We start from the raw sequence: 18181 nt of genomic DNA on the forward strand, positions 1-18181 counted from the left end.
CTTTTTTGGAGGTGAGTAAAATTGATTCTCCCTGATCATTCCTGTCTCTTCCTACTGAGGCCAATTGAAAGACTGAATTTTTCTTGAGCTTCCTCTACTCCTTCTCTCAGGAAGAAACTTAAAAACTCCTTCAGAAGCCTGAAGGCCCTTTAAAGAATCATTATGTCTCTTAGCTTTCGTTATTTCTAGACTGGCTGGTCTTGGAAAAGGAAAGCAAAGAGCTTTGGTTTGGAGAGCGCTCATCACCCTGTTATTCCTTCTGTCTCTTTTGTATATATTTTTACTATTTTTAAAAGGAAGGAGATTGGCTATGGCTATGACTTTGTGGGTCTCAAAAGGTCTGAAGAATGAGCTATTGTGAGTCCTGGAGCCAGACTTTTGGTCTAATCAATTCTGGAATTTATTGGATGCCATATGGTTAGAAGCAAACTTTTGAGCAATTTGTTTGACTTAGTCCACCAGTAGCATAGATGTGGATTCATTCATCCATTAGCCATGCCATATTTGGTAATGAACTTAATGGGGGCAAAACAACCCTGTTAAAAAAATTGTGTTAAATCTGGTCCATTTCCCCCAGGAACTTGAGAGTATTCCCTGAAGTGTTGGGAGAGGAACAATGTTTGTATTTCTTGCTATACCTTTGGTATAAATATACTTCTGTAAAGGGTAACAATCAATCACACAGAGGCTTTTTAAAATGAACTGATGAAAAATGAATTGAGCAGAATCAGAAGAATAATTTATATAATAATAACACCATAAAAGTAAACAACCTTGAAAGATGTAAGAATGATAATCAATATAATGACTATTGATGATTCCAAAGGACAGATGTCCATACTATCCATTATGCAGCAATGAAAAATAAAAGATGCAGAATGGGATATATGTTTGTTTATATCTATCTATCTATCTATCTATCTATCTATCTATCTATCTATCTATCTACACAAACACACACACATATATTAATTATTCATTTGGAAGAAGACCAGTGCCATCACTGGTAATGGCTAACCTTCCACACTAATTGAATTTAGATGAGACAGAGTTGCACAAAGTTGTAGCCTCACTTTCTCTTCCAGGTTTTGAAGACCAATAGCAAGAAAAAGTTAGAGCAAATGGTGATGACTCAGGATACAATGGATGACTTTGGAATCTTTGACATCTTATCAGGCTCTAAGTGCTCCACAGCACCTGCTTCAGTTGCCTCCAGGGCCTTTGCAACAAACTCTTCTCATCTACCTATTCTAGGGAAGCTAGGGAAACTAATCTGGCTGAAACAGCAAGGCATCTGAGAGAGGGCAAGAGGTAGTATGTGGTATGCAAATCAAATCTTCACCATCATCTTGATCATCATTTTCTTTCAGTCCTTAATGGATACATCTTGGGATATTGACCTCAAGAATCTTGGAGATAGCAATGTCCTCAAAACAAAACCAGTTTTCAGCTCAGCACTATAGCCATCCTTGAAATGAGAGAGGAGAAATCACTGTGAGGAAGGCAACCCATTTTTCATTAGCACTACCATCAACTACTGAACAACACTCCCTAATAGTCACATAGTCCTGGGATCCTTGAGTTTGACAGCACCTTCCAAATGACAAGTGCCAATTGTAATCTAGGTTTCATACCCATCATCAAGGGAAACAGCTCTTGTGGAGAAGGAGTCAGCCATCTCTACCAATTGCTAATTTACCACACCTCCTGGGTAGACAAACCACTCTAGATAAAGTATCCTGACAGATACAGGAGGGAGCATGTACTAGGCAGTTCAAACTACAGGCACTACCTTGACCACATTTCTTTTTAGACAAAGATTGTAAAAGCTGTAGGAATATAAGTTAGGGATAGAGTCATTTCTAGGGTTAGTTGAAAGAAGGGAACTTTGAGATAAGCCCTGAGAGAGAATTCTGGGTAAGAAAGGAATTGTGGGAGTCTGAACTGAAAATAACTGAACTTAATTCCTTCTTTGATTTCCTCTGAGATGGAAGGGTTTTTTGACTTTGCCTTAATTTCCATCAAGCTGAAGGAGAGGTTTTGCTCTGAGAGATTCTCCCTGGAGAGTCAATATTTTGTGGCGAAATCTTTGACTCCAAGGTGGAGAATTTATTTGGAGGAAATCAATTTCCCTGAGTCCAAAGTTCATCTGCCAGTGGACCATCTTCTAGAATTCCTCTTGGGCGAAGGTAATCCAAAGATTTCCATCTGTAACTTTGGGTTACTTAGTGCAGCAACCAAACCAAGGCTTTTCCCCTTTCTTATTAATCACTAGTGGGAGGATTCTGATAAAGTCAGTTAGCATGGGAAAGGGTTTAAGGTAGCACAGGGAGCTGTAGGTAGTGCCCAGAGGGGAAAAAAAAAAACCAGAAGGCTTCCTTTAATCAGGGAACTTAGAAGGTGGGTGGAGTTAGTTTTAAGAATGCTAGGGTCCTACCTACCAGTTTCCCTTATTCCCTTTATTAAATAAACTTTGTTTTCCATAAGCCAAGGGCTGAGTGCTTAATTAGACCTGGGGAATTCCTAGGTGGATTGTAACATCTAACACCCCTTTAGGACAGTTCCCCTTTACACTGCCCAGAATGTTGAAATCAAGTATTAGGAATAGAAATGCTGCTAGCTGTGTTCCCACAGCCATTATGCTGGTAAAATAAACTCTCATTGAGATGCATCCTGGTAAGTTCTCCTGCCTGTGATCCAGAATCACAAGCTCTTCACCATAAAAACCCTTGGCATTATCAAATAGATCAACACTAGAAGCTCATAGCCTTTTTTTTATTAGTAGAAATTAAATCAAAGGAGGAGCATTACACTCTTCTTTGCTTCATCCTAAAAACCACAAGGTTTTCTATCTGACTTGCAGCAAAACTTTTCCATTTGTGTCATTTCTTTCATTAGAATGTGAACTCCCTGAGAGCAGGAACTACTTTTGTTTTCTATTTTTATCTCTAGCACGCGTGAGAGTTCTACGCAAATATTAAATGCTAAATAAGTCTTTTAAAATTGATCTACTTATTCATTTATATGTTCATTTGATTCCTGATGTTGAGCATATGCCAAATAAAGGATCCTCTGAAATTTTTGTTTTGGTATCAATATCTTAAATATCTCATTAGCATGTAGTTGAAATATTCAAGATGTGGGTCCCTTCAAAGGTGGTAGGGCAACATCTTGATGTTAGCCAAAGGTGGTATGTTCTTATGGAGTGTACTTTCAAAAACTTTGCTGTAGACTGAATAGATCTTGTCACAGGGTTCATAGACTCATAAATTCTTCTCCCATAATATACTAGTAACTGAAAAGTTTTGGTTGGATGGGTATACCATGATATACCAGATAGGTATACTTGGTTGGTATATACTGTGAGCACCAATATAGTTTTTATGTTCTTGTTATCTCATTCTGGATATGTGAAGATAATTTGGAAAATTCCCCGAGGTTTGCTACTGCTTATGTTCTTTAAATATGCAGCTCACATTGGAAGTACTTTGCATATAACACACACAAGTCTCTTAGTTCTTGATGACATTTTCAGCTATTTTAGGACAATTAAATGTATTACTAGGTCTAGAATACTTTCTTAAGTCACATGTCAAAAGTCATCATGTAAAACCTTCATGGATATAGTGTAATATTCCTTGGGTAGCATCAGTATATTTGTATTTTGAATATAAATATTCCTATCAGTATATTTGGGAACAGTGACCATCTGATACAGTACTCCATTTCATGAGGACTTCAGCTTTTTCCCACTCTTTCAATACTACATCCTTTTGAGGGATATGAACTTGAGTCCTTTGTCATCTCCTCACTTTTTGGCTTCTATCTCTTCTTTCAGTCCATTCTCCATCTACTTTCTTCACCAGTAATTCATAGACAACTGAGAAGTATGTGGTTCAATGAATTGGAGTCGGTTTAATGAATCAAGGTTCATGTATATTGTTGGCATAGTATCATTCTATATCTTGACTTCTAGAATTTTTTATTCCTTTCTCTCATGCATATAATGTTTTTCTTCCTCCTTTACACATCTTAGGTTCCCTAGATTTCTTCAAACCTCCCTTAGTTTCCCTGGATTTCTTCAAACCTCAATTAAAATGCCATGTTCTACAGAAAGTCTTCACCAATCCTTCCTAATTCTTGCACCTTATTTTTATAAATTATTTCCAATTTATCATGTGTATAGCTTGCTTTGGACAGTGGTGTACTAGACAATAGGTTGTAGGTCAGTGTTTTACAATGAATTATAAATGGACAAGTAATCCAAATATTTTTTAACTTACCATTAAAAAGCAAGAAGAAAATGGATAAGGAAAATATTCATAAGCAACCATCATAGAAGTAAGATAAAAAATAAAATAGACTAATAATATAAATATAAGAAGCTTTTGTAGAAATATAGTCAATGCAGGTATTAGAAGAATAAAAGATACACTCTGAGGAATAATCTTCATGAAATATTTTACATAAGTATTCAAAATCTATAGGGAAGATATATGTATACTAGATTAAGTGTCATTAACTCATAGATAAATGGTCAAGACAAATGAACAAAGAGTTCTCAAAAGAAAAAAGAAAACTATTACCATTTGTTTTGCTGTTCAAAATTTTTATATTAAGATACTGGAAAATTGAAAGAAATCTAAAGTATTATTCTTTACCTGTAGAAATAGCAAAGCTGGTCTCAGGTAGAAGAATTCCATATTGGGAAGGCTACAGAGAAATAGATTCAATAATTCATTAGGTGCAAAGATTATGGATTGGTCCAACCATTTAGGAAACTGTTTGGAATTATGCAAGAAATGTTTTAAAATTAACAAATATTTGGTAAACTTTTAAAATTTATAATCTCATCTTAAAAATTCCCTTTTCATTTGACAATTTCACCATATAAATTTATATTGCTTCCCTGATTTAATTTTCCAGATATGTTTTCTATTCTTTTTCTCTCCAAACTCTTTTAGTTTTTTGTTTTGTTTTGTTTTGTTTTGGAAATATTGCTTTCTATCATACAAACTCATTTTATTTATGTTTAGTCAAGTCCAAAAATTTTGTTTCTTATACTTCTTTTATTTGTATTCCTTTTTCAAAAACCTTGACCTAAGGTTTCATCAGTTTCTATTGTGGCAATTCCCTCCATCAATGAAGATAAGCAAATTCATCTTTAACTTAGAGGCTTTGAGAGTTGCTTGGGGGCTCTTAATCAATTTGCCTACAGTCACAGTCTGAGGCTGGATTTGGAACCAGTTACCTGCCTACAGGTAAAGAGTATTTTCTCAGTGAGAGTTTCTTATACCATAAAACAGGTCTGATTTGAAAAATTAGATTATTAGACAGTAATAGGGACATATATTTTATGTTTCTATGTAATGTAAAATGTGTATCCAATTTAAATTTTCATTATTCAGTTTTCCCAACATTAAAAATACTTAATAATGATTATTTTCTCCAACATTTTTAATCTTTTGTTTATTAGATATTAATTATTTAAGTTCTATTTCTGGATTTTTGAGTCTCTTCCATTGATCAATTTTTCTATTTGCTATTAATTTTTAGACAGCTTTTATAATTACAGCCTTAGAATATATTTTGAAATCTGGCAGGGTGAATCCCCTTTCATCAATTTTCTTTTCATAGTTCCACTCGATATTCTTGACCATCTGTTTTTCCATATGAATTTTGTTATGGTTTCATCTAATTCCAGAAAGTAGTCCATTGCTACTTTGATTGACATTGAGTTAAATCTATAAATTAATTTGGGAAAAATTACTATTTATTTTATCAGCTTGATTTAACTCTGTCCAAAGGATATCCCTGCCTACGTGCATTTTTCCTTAAGCTTAGTTGAACTAATTTCAAATGTCTTTGGAAAGACTTTTTGGGTTTAAGTTACTAGTTAGATATTTGATATATTTTCAGTATTGCATTAATTGAGAAACATTAATTAAACACCTACATATTTCAGGAACAATATTCAGAAATACAGATACAAGGATATAAATAAAAATGTAGGGATAAAAGAATATGAAAGTACATATCAGGTAATTTTTATTAGGAGGGAAGGAAATGTTTCACATATTGAGTAGTGTTTAGACTGAACTTTGAAAGAAATTAAAGGTCCTAAAAAGAAGAAGCCAGGATGGAATGCTTTCCAGTTATGAGAGAGGGCTTAAGTAAAAGAATGGAAACAGGTGATGATATAGTATAGGTAAACAAATGCAAGAATTCCAATTTAGCTGAACTTTAAAATGTGTAAAGGATACTATTATATAATAAGTCAGGGAAAATGAATTGGAGTCAGGTTACAAAGTACTTTAAATGTTAAAAGAATTCATATTGTACTACATGGGTAATGGGGAACTATTGAAATTTACTGAGTAGGATAAAGACATAATCAGAACTGCATTTTAGGAAATGCACTTCAGGATCCATGTAGAAACTGGATTAAATAGGGTAGAAATTTGATAAACAGAAACCAATTGCAAAGGAATTGCAATCATCCTGGTGAGAAATGGTAAATGAACCAAGGTGGAAATTGAAGGAATTCAGAGAAGCAAGGAGATGGAAATTAGGAGGAAGAGACTTTCAGAAATGGGAGATAGGGGGTAAACTCAAGATGGTGGCCTAAAAACAGCAGAAGTTCAGACCTCTGAATACCCTTCCTTACCGATCACAAACTGAATGCTCCTAGGGGACTGAAAATCAAACCAAACAACAGGACAGAGCCAAGGAACCCTCCTTTTGGACTCAATCCAAAAGGTACGCCCCAAAAGCTGGAATTCCAGAACACTAGGGCTTAAGGGGAAGACAGAAGGAAGGTACCAGGACCCCCCACCTAGAGCACTAAGCCTCCAACGGCAGCAGGAACCTCTGGGCGGGTAAAGGTACTAGTCTGGAGGGTGTACCTGGAGGGCAGGACTGTGCCAGGCTCAGAGTGTTGAACACAGGTGGCTGGGAAGGAGCTGCAGAGGGAGCATAGAGCTGGCAGCCTGGACAGAAGCTGTGGAGTCCCCTCCATATTGCTCCAGCCTTCCAGGAGGTTTTGGCCTCAGAGCACATGCAGACCAACCCAGATGAACTTAATCCCATCAAAAGCCTTCAGAGCTCAGGGAATACCAGGCTCCAACACCCCTCCCTCACTGACTGATGGACTTTAGTCCAATCAAAAGACTCCAGAGGATAGGGAAGCTCAAATTCCAACACCCCTCCCCCGCAGACTGCACCGAGAGATCTTCTGTCAAAGCTCCAAGAGGGGAGACTGTTAGAAAGTCCAAAACCAAAAAAAAGGAGCAAGAGCACAGACAAATACAGGGAGCAAGGAAGGGGGTAAATATGAGCAAACAACAGAAAAAGGAGAAAGAAATTAAAATAGACAGCTTCTGTACAGGCAACAAGCAAAGAGCAAAGGGAAGAGGGGAGGAGGGATCATCAAACGATAAATCAGAAATCCCAGCGAATTGGATACAGGCTTTGGAAGAACTCAAAATGCATTTCAAAACACAATGAAGAGAGGCTGAAGACAATTGGGAAAAGAACTTAAAAACAAAGATAAGTAATCTGGAAACAGAGGCCCTTGAACAAAAATGAGAAAAAAGTGTCTTGAAAGCCAAAATCAACCAGCAGGAAAATGAAGCAAAGGAGATAACAGATGAGGCAAAGAAAATGAAAGATGAGCCAAAGGAGATGAAAGATAAGGTAAAGAGGATGAAAGATGACCTGCAAAGAAAATCAGACGAGAAGGAGAATAATGATGAAAAAGCCAAGTATTAAATCCAGTCTTTAAGAACCAGAATACAACAACTAGAATTAAGTGACCACACAAGGCAGAAGGACACTATGAAACAAATTCAAAAGGATGAACAATTGAGGAAAATATGAGGCATCTCATTCACAAAACAGAGAATTTAGAAAATCATTCGAGTAGAGACAATTTAAGAATCATTGGTCTACCAGAAGACCATGACAAAAGAAAAAGCCTGGATGCCATACTACAGGAAATTATCCAAGAAAACTGTCCCCATATTCTAGAACAATAGGGAAAAGTGGAGATTGAAAGAATCCACAGATCACCTCCTGTACTTAATACTCAACTGACAACACCCAGGAATGTTATGGCCAAATTCAAGAACTATTAGACCAAAGAAAAGATAAAACAAGCTGCCAAGAAGAAGTCATTCAGATACCATGGAACCACAGTGAGGATAATTCAGGATCTGGCTGCATCCACACTGAAGGACCAAAATGCATGGAATATGATATTCCAGAAAACATAGGAACTAGGTCTACAACCAAGAATCAACTACCCAGCAAAATGGACTATATTCTTACACGGGAAAGTATGGCCAGTCAGCAAAATAGAAGAATTCCAAAAAATTGTAAAGAAAAGACCAGACCTGAGTAGAAAATTTGATGCCCAAGCACAGAACTCAAGAGAATCATCAAAAGGTAATTAAAAAAGAGGGAAAAAGAAAAACAAACCAAAACAAACCAAACCCCCTGCCCTTTTTAAGAGACTCAGTAAGTTAAAATGCTATGTATCCCTACAAGAAAAGAAGTCATTGGTAACTCTTAAAAATTGTTATTATCACCTGGACAGCTAGAAGAATTACACCTTGAGGGAACAGTGACAAACTATATAGGATGAGAAGACAAGACATAAACAGGTATATAGATATATGTATGCATAAATGCATATATATGCATGTGTGTATATACATACACACACACACACACACACACATATATATATATATACAATTAGAGCTAAAAAAGAGGTTAATATTAAAAGAAATGGGAAAAGAAACAAGTGGGGGTAAATTTATATGTCACAAAGAAGCTCATGGCAGGAGGGGAGAAAACATCAATACACTGGAAGGGTAAGGATGTTAGAGATAGGAAATAATCAACTCTTATGTGCACTGAAATTGACCAAAAGAGGCATGAACAATCCAATCCATTGGGGCAGAGAATAGATTTGCACCCTATGGGGAGCAGAAGGGTAATAAATGGACTGGTGGATGAGGAAAGCAGTTCAAGGGAGGGAGAGGGTGGGGGGTAGTTTTAGAAAGACTACAGGGAAAATAAGGGGGGATAAGAAGTGAGGGGGTAAAAAGGGAAGTAAAATAAGGATGGGAACTAGGGGGACTGATTAAAAAGAAAAATTGGTGTAGAAGGAAATAGCTAAAGAAAAAAAGGCAGGACCAGGAGTAGAAATCAAAATGCTGGGAAATACACAGCTAGTAATCATAACTCTGAATATGAATGGAATAAACTCACCCATAAAACTTAAGAGAATAGCAGAGTTGATTAGAATCCCAAACCCTACCACATGCTGTTTACAAGAAACACACATGAGGAAGGTAGATACGCATAGGGTGAAAGTAAGAGGTTGGAGACAAATCAATTGGGCATCAACTGATTAAAAAGAAGGCAGGAGTCGCAATTATGATATCTGACAAAGCCAAAGTAAAAATAAATATAATTAAAGGAGATAGAGAAGGTAATTACATCCTGATAAAAGGCAGTATAGAAAATCAGGAAAAAAGCCTTAAGAGAGACTAGTCAGTCTTTAATCACTCACCACAAGATTTGTCCCACCACGGCGAACTACCAAACTGAACTAAGAGCTCCAACTAGTCCAAACTCCAACTCAAAAATTCCATCTTAAGAACAATTTTCTCTTGTGTCACCTCCCCTAAATTTTCACATCTACCAATCACAGTAGACGTTTTCCCCAGGACTGACTATTCTTAGTTCACATCTTCTTTTGTTATCACCTTCTCTGGGTAGACTAAAACTTCACACCTCTTTTGTTAAGCTTGCGTTTTGTAAGTTGCTTTACCTTTTAGTGATTAATTTAACCTTTATAGGTACTTTGCACCCTTTTGTTATTAGATCTAAAAATAGACCTAGCTTAAGGTTCTAGCTTTACTAAAAGTATGAGTTAGGGACTTTTTCATTGTTCCATCAGGAGTTTACAACTTTATCTTCCCCTAAAGTATGCCTATGTATGGGTGGAATAATGTTAAAATTCCCAATACATTCCTGATCAAGTACCTCCATTTGTTACAATAAAGGAATAGCCTTAACCAAATGTTCTAAGGTAGAGTCTGAGCAGTTTTAAGATTCACATGTGGCAAAGTCTGGACATTAATGCATTGCTGGTGGAGTTGTGAATTGATCCAACCATTCTGGAGGGCAATTTGCAACTGTGCCCAAAGGGAGCTAAAAGACTGTCTGCCCTTTGATCCAGCCATAGCACTGCTGGGTCTGTACCCCAAAGAGATAATAAAAAAGACATGTATAAAAATATTCATAGCTGCACTCTTTGTGGTGACAAAAAATTGGAAAACGAGGGGATGCCCATCAATTGGGGAATGGCTGAACAAATTGTGGTATATGTTGGTGATGGAATACTATTTTGTTCAAAGGAATCATAAAGTGGAAGAATTCCATGAGACTGGAACAACCTACAGGAATTGATCCAGAGGGAGAGGAGCAGAACCAGGAGGACATTGTACACAGAGACTGATACACTGTGGTACAATCGAATGTAATGGACTTCTCCATTAGTGGCAATGCAGTGATCCTGAACATCTTGGAGGAATCTTCAAGAAAAACCACTATCCACATTCAGTGGGAGTAGAAACACTGAAGAAAAACAACTGCTTGAATACATGGATAGAAGGGATATGGTTGGGGAAGTAGACTTTAAATGAACATCCTAGTGCAAATATCAACAATATGGAAATAGGTTCTGATCAAGGACACAAGTAATACCCAATGAAATTGAGCATTGGCTATGGGAAGGATGGGTCAAGGGGAGGAAGGGAAATAATGTGAGTATTGTAAAGGAGGAATAGTGTTCTAAATGGACTATATAAACTAATTTAAATGGGAAAAAAAAAGAAATGGGAGAGAGGTAAAATGCCTGGAGACTGGAGAAGACATATCTTGTGGAAGAAATAGCAATGAGGCAAGTTTTATTATATTAGCTAGTACTTGGAATAGAGTAAGGTGTAAGATGATTGGAATAGTAATTAAGGAAGGAAATAAGCATTTTATCAAGGACCTTCTATGTGCTACACACTGCTCCAAATGTTTTATAAATATAATTTGAGTTTCACAATAATCTGGAAGTAATTATAACTAACATATACTACTTACTATGTACCAGGAACTGTGCTAAATCACTTTATCTATTTGATCCAAATAACCCTAGTAGTTGCATGCTATTATTATGCCCATTTTACAGATAAGGAAATTGAACCAAATAGGACTTAAGTGACTTGTCCAAGGTTGCACAACTAATCAGTATTTGAGGCTAGATTTAACTCAGGTCTTCCTGATCAGATTTTCCTGACTTCAAATCTAGTTCTCTATCCACTGTACAATCTAGCTTTCTCTATATAGGAAGGTGCCAGGTTTATAAAAGACTTTGATTGTGAAACAGAGGATTTTATATTTCACCATAGGGGAGCCACTGGAGTTGATTGAATGGTGTGTGTGTGTGTGTGTGTGTGAGAGAGAGAGAGAGAGAGAGAGAGAGAGAGAGAGAGAGAGAGAGAGAGAGAGAGAGAGAGAGAGTGAGAGAGAGAGAGAGAGAGAAAGAGAGAAAGAAGTGGTCTAATCTGTTATTTAATAAGATACATTTTATATCTCAGTGGAGGATGGATTATTGTGAGAAGAAATGTGAATCAAAGAGACTTGAGCATATTGAGTTTAAGATGTATATAGTTTGAGATGTACAATAAGTAAAAAACTAGTTATAATTTTGAAAAAATAGTTTTACTGATTAAAATTTTCTAAAACAATAATAAATGTTATATATGCATATTTGAAATTGGTAAATGGTAATTTCTTTTATTCCTTTGTTCTAATATTGTTTTCCTTTATGAGATCTTTTTGAAGCTACCTCTCTGAAAACAAGAGGGAAAAATAAAGGAATTTAGAAAGTTTTGACAATTTTAATTTGCTATCTTTAGAAGTATATTTCTGAATTACTTAAATTATTGGCATTAAAACCTTAATCATGCAATTCAGTAGTTAACTATTATATTTTCCAAAGATTTATAATATTAAAATATGCTTTTTAATAACAGTGTGCTTCATAAGGAAACTATATCAAAGGGGTTCCATGTACATATAACCCAGGATATGCTAGGAAAAGTTTAACAACAGGATCATCCTATACCCCCAAAACATTTAGAGAACATACTTATAAGTTTAATCTGAATAATTAATATTTTCTCTATCAAATTCTTAAGCCTAGACAATTACAGAAAAACCCTGATTTGTAGTATTGATCATTTCTGAAAGGCAAATACTCTAAAAAACTTAAAATTTCTTATTTATGACTATTTTTATATGAGTATAGTTTTCTCCAGTATCCTTCTCCCACATCTCCTAGAGAGCCATCCCATAAAACAAATAATATTTAAAAGATAAAATAAAGGAAAAGGAGAGGAAAAAGTCAGCACATTTGATCATATGCAATATGGAACACATGTGGACCTCACACCTTCATGAAGGGATGACTTGGAGTGTATGCCCATATTTCTTTATTCAGATTGTAATATATCTTTTGGATTTTGTTACATTCACTTTCATTTTTTTTGGTGTGATTTTGTTTACATTTTTATTTTGTTATTCTATGTGTAGTTTTCTAGGCTTTGCTTAATTTCATTCTGTATAAGTTCACATAGATCTTTCCATTATTCTTTGTATTCATCATATAAATTATTTCTTATAAAATGTATCATTTTATGTATCACATAACATAATTTGTTTTAACTGTCACCCATTTTGATGTCACCCATTTTATTTTCAATTCTTTGCAATCACCAAAAATTTTTACTGATATAAATATTTAGGTTTATATAGAAATTTTCTTCTTATCAATGGATTCCTTAGGGGTATAATCTCAGTAATCAAGTCTCTGGTTCAATGGGTATGGACATTTTAATGATTTTATTTGCATAATTAAAAATTACCTACCAAAACGCTCATACAATTCCTAAGCAACACTGTCAACAGATTAGTGTGCCTATCATTCCATAACCTATCCCCCAACATAGACTATTGGAATATTTTCACATTTTTGCTAATTTGCCTTGTGTGAGTGAAATGTCAGGGTTGGTTGTTTTGATATATTTAACTTGATGATTTGGAGCATTTTTTTGTGTGTGTGTATTTCTGAATATTTTCTAATTCTTAATGGGCAGACCATACTTGTTGCAAGTTCCTTATTTCCTTTCACAGAACATCTATTCATAGGACACACACACACACACACACACACACACACACACACACACACACATCTTTCTTTTTCACGTCAAGTTTTAAATGATATTCATCTCCTTCCCAATCATTCCCCTGAAACCACTACTGTTACTGAGAAACCATAGGAGTAACTATCCTCTCATTGCTTGTTGTTGACAAGGTACAATATGCACTTTTCTCTCCTCTACTCCTCTCTCCATACATCCTTCAGTTTTTTAATTTATTCCTAAAAAAACATTCACATGTAACTAAGGTTCTCCAAGGTTATTTCCATAACGTCCAAGGTTCATTTATCCACCATTCCTATAATCTTAATTCTACCTTCATCCTTGCAACCTTGTGTACATTTAGAAAAATGTTTCTTACTGATCTTCGTTACTATCCTTGGTTATTTCATTCATTCACTCCTCTTGAATTTTGTGGTCTGCAATGTTTGGAAAACAAATGATTGCTTTAGGACAGAATTTTTTTTCTAAGGATATTTCAAATATCTCTTTATTATTGAACAGTGATCTTTTTTTTTTAGAGTGTAAGAAAATACATTTATTTATTTTCATGGCAATACTATGGCAAAACTGTTAAATACATGCATATTTTAAAAACAGACATAAGCAACACTTCAAGAGTTTACAGCCAAGCAACTAATTTTTACATTTATGATGTCTTAGTAATACATTAGTTAATAGTCTATGCCTTTGCTGTAATCATTTTTTCCAACATGATACTAAATGTGACTTTTAAAGTACACATTATTTCCAAATGCTTGCCTCCTAATCAGTCTGATTCTCCTACCTTAATTTGGTATGGTATAACAATACAGTACTAGGGGAAATATCCCTACATTTGTTACTTATAGAAAACAATAGATACAATTTCAAATTTCCACGTAATGGGTTTTCCATGGGTTTATTTCACGGCTTTCAGATTGTGATTCACTTTGATCCATATTGTTTGCATCATCATTTTATACAGTGATCTTTTTTAACTTATAGGTATACTCAGATTTTAAGGATAGATAATCCTGGACACCATTTTGAGTTCTAAAACTTTCTAGAATATATTAATCTGTTATTTCCTTCATTTCTAGTGGAAATAGAATAGTCTTGCACTATTTCAATTTCCTTTTCTTTGTTTTTGAAGATTTTTCTCCTGGTTACTTCCAGAATTTGTTTTTTCTCAATGGAATTTTAAATTTTAACCAATAAATACCTTAAAGTTTATAGCTTTTGTTCTTTTCTTTTTTCTTTCTTTTTTCACCTGTCCTCCATACTCCCTGGAAGCAATCATTGGAACCTTTCAATTAATATTTTCTTCTTTGTCTTCAGAAGTCCTGGGCAGTTTTCTTATATTCTTTGTTTTTAATCTTTGTTTCTTTGTTTATTTTGTGAAGTGATACCTACTTGTTCCAAAAACATTTTTGTAGATTTTTGACCTGTTTATTACTCCAATAATGTCTTTTTATTCTTTTCTTATGTTTGTTTATAAAGTGCTAATCTCTTTAGGAACTATAGAATCATCACTGCAAAAAGTTTTCACACAGTTAAAGTTGGATCTAAACAATTGAAAAAACATGAATTATTCATTAGTAGGTAGAGCCAATATAATAAATATCACAGTGCTACCTAAATTAATTTACCTATTTACCACTTTGTTTTGTATCACTTCATATGTCTTTCCAGGTCTCTTTGACATCATCTTTTTTGTTATTTCTTATGGTATTCTATTAAAATCATGTACCACAGCTTCTTCAGTCATTCCTCAACTGATGGACATTATTTCAATTTCCTGTTCTTTGCTATCACACAAAAAAGCTGCTACAAATATTTTTGTACAGGTAGGTTCTTTCCTCCTACCTTTAATCTCTTTGGGATACAGGCCTAGTAGTGGTATTGCTCGGCCAAAGGATATGAACAGTTTTATGGATCTTTGGGCATGGCTCCATAGTACTCTTCAGAATGCATGCATTAGTTTATAGCTCCACAACAGTGTATTAGTGTCCCAAATTTTCCACATCCCCTACAACAGTCATAATTTTAATATTTTTGTCATATTAACCAACCTTATAGATGTGAGGTGGTACCTCAAAGTTGTTTTAAAGTAACTTTCTCTAATTAATAGTGATTTGGAGCATTTCTTTTTAAATGACTAATGATGATTTTAATTTCTTCATATGAGAACTACCTGTTCATACTTTTTGATAATTTGTCAATTGAAGACTGCTTTGTATTCTTATAAATTTTACTCAGTTCTCTTTTATCAGCAATGCAAGAATCAAGGGCAAATCTAAAGAACACATGATGAAAAAGGCTATCCACTGCCAAAAATGGAATTGATGGAGACTAGATGCAGATTGAAGTGTACCACTCTTCACTTTATTTCCTCTATTAATTGCATTGGGTTTTTTGGTTCAAAATCTTTTTTTTAGTCAAAGTCATCTATATGTTCTCTATCTTGTCTTGATATAAATTATTCCCTTATCCATAGATCTGACAAGTAAACTATTCCTTGCTTCTCCAATTTATTTATAGTTTTGAAACAAAAATCCTTCTTAGATGAATGAGAGAGGAAAAAACCCACCTAGGAACCTCCCTAGGGCCAGTAAAGCACAACTCTTAAAATTATTAAAACCAATTTTATTAAGGGTAGGGAAATGATAAATATTGTCCTAAATCTATCCAGCTATATCTACTCCCACAATCTACACTCCCCCCTCACAGGTTTGCTCTTCTGATCTTCTCAAGCCCTTCTTATATCTTCCTGCTCTTATATAAGATCCCAAAAGCTATCTAACTCTACACTAACCAGCTAATAGGGATTAACAAAAAGAGGAAGAGGAAAGGACTCACAGGAATTTGAGCCTTTACCTAAAGCCTAGGGTTGGCTTTACTAGATAACCCAAAGTCCCAGGTGACAACCTTTGGGATTACCTTGGCCAAATGGATTTCTGGCAGATGGATCACAGGCAGATGGTCTCTGTACCTCAGGGAAAAGAGTCCACTCCAGAGCAGATTCTCAAACCAAGGAATTACTAATCTCTCCAAGAGATTAGGAGTGTCAAGGGAAAATCTGCCAGAGCAAAACGCCCTTCCAGCTCAGTCGAAAAAGAGGAGAGAGGGTCTGAGGCGGCAGCGGTGGCGGCAGCGGCAGCAGTGGGAGTGGCGGAGATAGCGATGTCGGTGCAGGTCATGTCAGCAGCTGCTGCCGCCAAGGTGCCCGAGGTGGAGATGAAGGACCAGAACCCCTCGATCCCAAAACGCAGCTCGGAATGAGCGCCCCGGCCCCGGCTCCTGCCCCGGCCCCACCCCGGCCCTTGCTCAGGCTCGTGCTCGGGCTCTGGTCCCGGAGCGTGCCCCAGCCCCCAGCCCCGCTGTTCTCAGCCCTGACGCCGCCCCTCTAGCGGGGAAGGTGCCGCAGGCGTCGACCATGAAGTGTAATGACCCGCATCATCAGCACCAGCGACATCCCTAAGGCGGTGAGGCCCAGTTCAGCTGGGACGGCACAGTCACGGAGGCGCCTCGCACAGTCAAGAAGCAGATCCAGTTTGCTGACCAAAAGCAGGAATTCAACAAATGTCCCATCAAGATTGGACGCCGCTCTCTGTCCGGTTCCATCTCTCAGTCATCTACTGATAGCTACAGCTCAGCGTCTTCATACACAGACAGTTCTGATGATGAGACTTCTCCACGGAACAAGCAGCAAAAGAACTCCAAGGATAGCAGCGACTTGTGTCAAAAATATCAAACAGGCAGTTTGGCCTGACATAGGGCATGCCAGCCATGAATGTCAATGTCTCAGTCACCGAACAGAATTTTGACAACCTGTATTGCTGCCGGGAGTCCATTCTTGATGGGCTTAAAAGGACAACAAACATGATGTTTGGTGGGAAGTAAGTGGTAGTCTGTGGCTATGGAGAGGTGGGAAAGAGGTGCTGTGCCACCCTGAAGACCATGGGTTCCATTGTGTATTTGACTAAAATTGACTCCATCTGTGCCCTGCAGGACTGCATGGATGGATTTCGACTTGTGAAGTTGAATGAGATCATCTGGCAGGTAGACACTGTCATCACATGTACAGGTAATAAAAATGTGGTGACAAGAGAACACTTAGACCGCATGAAGAACAGCTGCATTGTTTATAACATGGGACATTCCAATACTGAGATCATCGTGGCAAGTCTTCGTATTCCAGAGCTGACCTGGGAGCTGGTGAGATCTCAAGTTGATCTTGTAATCTGGGCAGATGGAAAGAGAATAGTGCTCTTGACAGAGGGCCGCCTGCTGAACCTCAGCTGCTCAATAGTGCCTACATTTGTGCTCTCTATCACTGCCACCACTCAGGCTCTGGCCTTGATAGAGCTTTACAATGACCTTGAAGGATGCTATAAACAAGATGTCTACCTGCTGCCCAAGAAAATGGATGAGTATATGGCAAGCCTTCATCTTCCCACGGTTGCTGCCCACCTGACTGAGCTGATGGATGAGCAGGCCAAGTACCTGGGCCTCAACAAGAATGGGTGCTCCAAACCCAACTACTACAGATATTAAGCTCCTGTAACCAAAGCCAGAAGACTTTTCCAGGATCAGGACCCCAATTCTTTTCTTCTCTACCATACAGGACAAAACCCAGCAAGCTGCTTCCCTGGTCAGAACTGCCATCCATGCTTACCCCATAGACCATGTGTTAGATATTTATTTATTAAAAACTAGAATTCTGTGCCCTCGGCCTCAGCCCATGGTGTGGTTACTGATCTGAGGGCCATGAGAGCCACAGAGGATGGGCTAGGAGGAAGGAAGGAAGGGTGTAGGGAATCTCCTCACTCTCCCACCCCCTACATCTTCAGCATCATTCTCCATTACTTTTTAATTTTTTTTTTTTGTGATGGCCATGTGTGTTGTCC

The 18181-nt window shown here is 36.7% G+C and overlaps 1 pseudogene; it reads left to right on the forward strand.

Moving 5' to 3' along the window:
* Positions 1-16454: 16454 nt before the first annotated feature.
* Positions 16455-17828, forward strand: LOC100022134 (putative adenosylhomocysteinase 3; annotated as a pseudogene).
* The last annotated feature ends 353 nt before the right edge of the window (positions 17829-18181 follow it).

This window comes from Monodelphis domestica, chromosome 7 (assembly GCF_027887165.1).
Source record: "Monodelphis domestica isolate mMonDom1 chromosome 7, mMonDom1.pri, whole genome shotgun sequence".
NCBI classification, from domain to species: Eukaryota; Metazoa; Chordata; class Mammalia; order Didelphimorphia; family Didelphidae; genus Monodelphis; species Monodelphis domestica.